Source organism: Anarrhichthys ocellatus, unplaced genomic scaffold, assembly GCF_004355925.1.
Source record: "Anarrhichthys ocellatus isolate YVR2014 unplaced genomic scaffold, GSC_Weel_1.0 scaffold5, whole genome shotgun sequence".
In the NCBI taxonomy this organism is placed as follows: domain Eukaryota; kingdom Metazoa; phylum Chordata; class Actinopteri; order Perciformes; family Anarhichadidae; genus Anarrhichthys; species Anarrhichthys ocellatus.
In genome coordinates, this window is record NW_022280035.1 from 6,016,751 (window position 1) to 6,020,576 (window position 3,826).

The window sequence follows — 3,826 nt, forward strand, 5'->3', positions numbered from 1 at the left end:
CCCCCCCCCCCCCCCCCCCCCCCCTCCTCTGCTTACTGCTTTGAAATAATCAGCACACTTCTTGAGCAAATATGGGCATTGCAGACGAGCAGTACGGATCGAACATGCAGAAATGTTGTAATGCACGACCTCTGTACACACAAGTGAAACAACATGGTGTGACTGAGCTGCAGAGTTTGATTCAGTATAATCATCTGTTAGTGTGTAAAGAAGATGCTAATCATGTTCTGATCATGACTCGTTCAGCCTGACTGAGTTAATCAGGTTGTTAAAGATTCCAAATAACAATTAATCTAATTCTATGACAGAGTGAAATGAATAGTTTCTGTATGTTTAATCACAGGTTGATCACTTCTAATTTCATTTCTGATGGGATTAAGCAGGTTTTTTTTGTCAATATGATCATCAAACAGATCATCTCAGTATCAAGCAGGAGCCCCCGGGAATGTTATGGAGTTTGCCTGCTGGAATAAAGATGATTTTATTCGCCCCCAGTATAATATGAGTGTGTGGTTAACGGGTTCACCTACGTGGGGTTTACTGCTTCTGAGGTCCGGCTTGAACTCAGGATCGTTGACCTACTGCTATGTACTGGCACTTTCTCTTCAAATACAAGACTACTGTTTGCTGTGTGTGACATGTGGAGTTGAACACTTTGTGCAAGCAGATAATTTACTTTTTGAAAACAATTGAATTCAGGATTCAGGAGTGTGTTCAAAAAGTCACATGTGTAAGAAAACCACCCAAAAGACTGTAAATAGTTGATGAAAAAGTAACACGTCGCTTTAGCATTATAAGCATTTGTAAACACTTGATAAATAGTTAACAAAGCATTATAATGTGTAATGTATTTGTCAAAAGTTATAACTCCTCATGTAAAGCATCCATAACTGGCACATTAACTGTTAGTGAATGCTTGATATCACAGTATAACTGTAATGACATGTAATGATTTATGATTATATACATATCATCTAAATCATTCACAGATGGTTTTATATATGTTTATATATGTTTATATATGTGCTCAGGTTCAGTATATATATATAGTTTGATGAAAAAGATTCTAACTTAAGGTCCACTTACTGGATTTTGTCCAGAAATGTCTTCCACCGCTGTTGCATTTACAAGCAGACGGAGTTTTTATGAATATTCAAAGGATTTAGGCCCAAAATAATATATTAATTAATTAAATATATTTTGACGATTGTGTGTGTGTGTGTGTTGTATTAACCAACGCTGGTCTCTAGTACGCTCAAACACTAAATAGTCTGTCGCCATGAACTGCTGCTAAAAACTCGACTTGATTAGCAATATTTAATCATAATTTAATTATTTAAATTGTCCAGGTAGCCTCAATAAGAAGTATAAATACTTGATATGTTTTTTATAACCCATTAAAATATAGTTGCAAAACATCTTTAGTTGTTATCAATGTATTAAATACTTCATGGAACATACTCATACAAAATATTATTACAAATAATTATCAACGCATCTTAAAAATTGAAAACACGGCCACAAACGTTCAGATTTTATAAATGAATTACACCAATAAGCGCATGGATAATTACATATTTTCTTATAACCTTCAATTCAGTGAAATGTTCCTTTAAACTAGTTTTATAATTTAACCCTGCAAAACTTTTCATCAACATCACACGTCATGTTCCAAATGCATATAAGTTGATACTAAACATTTTCACATTAGCCATAATGATCCCTGAATTGTCAATGTTTAGGCTCTTTGTGTTTTTTAAGCAGGTCAAATTTGCATCTGTATCTATTTAACTGTTACATTAGTTATCAATTCTAAATAAATGATTTACTACGTGCTCCACAGTCTGCCTGTCATATCCTATAGTTTGTTAGTTATTGTGACAATAGATACACTAAAGATCAGCCTCACACCAATTTGTGACCCTATATTTGTGGTTATTTTTCCTCCTAAACACACACACATTTACTTATATAGACTGTATTTATTACCATTATCATTTATATTTTCTCAAATCGGCTGAGCTGCAAGTAATACTCCTGGTTGAGAATCACTGTAATACATAATTTGGGTTTTGATTGAGTTTTAGGTGATTCATTTACAGTCGAAGACCTTCTAGACATGTTTATGATGAAGAACTACTGAAAATACCTTTAATAATAAATCAGGTTTCATTCCTACTGATGAATTTATCCTTTGATATTTATATTTTTCTAAAATAAACCTTAAAAATGCAGCTGCCTTCCCAACAACAAGAGTTGAGCTTTTGGGTCAGCCCTTTTCACAAACAATGAAGTCTTTTACATAAAGGCATCACTTTGCTTTAGCAAGAGTTATTTCCTCTGTTAATTATGCTGGAATTAAGTCAGATTTACCAGCGTCATATTATACATGGAAGTGGGTCTGAATGTGACGGACTGATATGATCTGACTCGTGGGTTTCATAGCAATAACACTGTAACACTATTTTGTTGCAAGTAACAGTCCTGCAATCAAATTTAACAGAAGTCAGAAATGTACGTATAAGGCATCTACATGTAAGAAGCATTCTAATGTGACACTATATGTTGTTGGGGAGTTTCATCTATCATAATGCATCACAGGTTGTAAATTGATCATATGTGTTGTAAGTCAAATCTTGCAAAAAGGGAATTTAGCTGTCAGCATTAATGAATTTGTGTTTTTTGTAAGTGAATGTTAGTCACAGTGTTAAACGTTAGGATGCCATGTGTGTTTTGCTCCTGATCAGATTCTTTTAATGTTAAGAATCTAATCCACCTTTATTTTTTAATTCAACCCTGCAGTAAAATTTCAATAAAGTACAATACAATGATTAACTTAAATCAGTCTTACAGCAGAAAATATTACCTGTATTTCAGGCTTTCTTTGATGGTTTCCTGTTATATTTTGTACAATGTTTTGTATAATATCTGTAGAGAAGAACCTAAGTCTGGATTTGCTGTGACAGGAAGCTTTTTGACAGACTCTTCATCTCAGATTTTAACTTAAGACTGAAGTTCATTTGCATTTTTTTAACACCTGATAGTTCTGCTTCACCTGCAAAATGTCCAGAGTCCAGACACTTATGTAGGAGAAGTTGTGGCCCACTGTCTTATAACCCACCCGTGGCTCTCAAATAAATGTAGTGAACTCCCCCTCTGAAATGTAGTGTGTGTATAAAGTAGCATGAAGTAGAAATACTCAAGTAAAACCACCTTGAATGTTGCACAGTAAAGTACTTCAGTAAAACCACTTATCACTTTGGGTCTCCCTGCAGACACTGTCAAAGCTAAGCTGCACCTTCATTTGGTCTTGGTTGCTTTATAACTTAATGTGGATGCTGTAAATTTGTGTGCATGTGATAACAGCATGCTACAGAATGTGCTGGCTGTAAAAAGCTGGGTTTGAAGTGACGGAGGAGTGATTTGGCAAAGGATTGACCTGATTTAGCTCAAGTGCAGGAATTGTTTATCCATTCGTGACAAGGGAACCAAGAAGAGATGTCAGATATCAAAGTTGTGCTATCTCTTCCAAAAAAAACCTCCAAAAAACAACCCTGTGATTCAACATTGAAGGGGCTAGTTAACCATCAACCAGAAAGAGACACTCCACCTCTCTCTGGTTAGCAGCACGAGGGAAGGAGGAGAAGGAGGCGAGCTCTGCTGTCAGTCACTGGTCTCTTCTGTGACACCAGTAGGTCCCCATCACACTCAACTGGGCCAGGGAGCTACCTTGTTACTGGGCGGAGCTTGAAAAGGGGGGTTAGTGGAGGTGTGTGGGGGTGTGAGAAGGGAAGGAGAAGGAGAAGGAGGGGGGGGGGGGGGGGGG

General features: G+C 36.4%; 1 protein-coding gene across 1 annotated transcript in view; it reads left to right on the forward strand.

Moving 5' to 3' along the window:
- hnf4a (hepatocyte nuclear factor 4, alpha) overlaps positions 1-3,826 on the forward strand; it is a 20,020-nt gene that overhangs the window by 10,643 nt on the left and 5,551 nt on the right. The window lies entirely within an intron of this gene.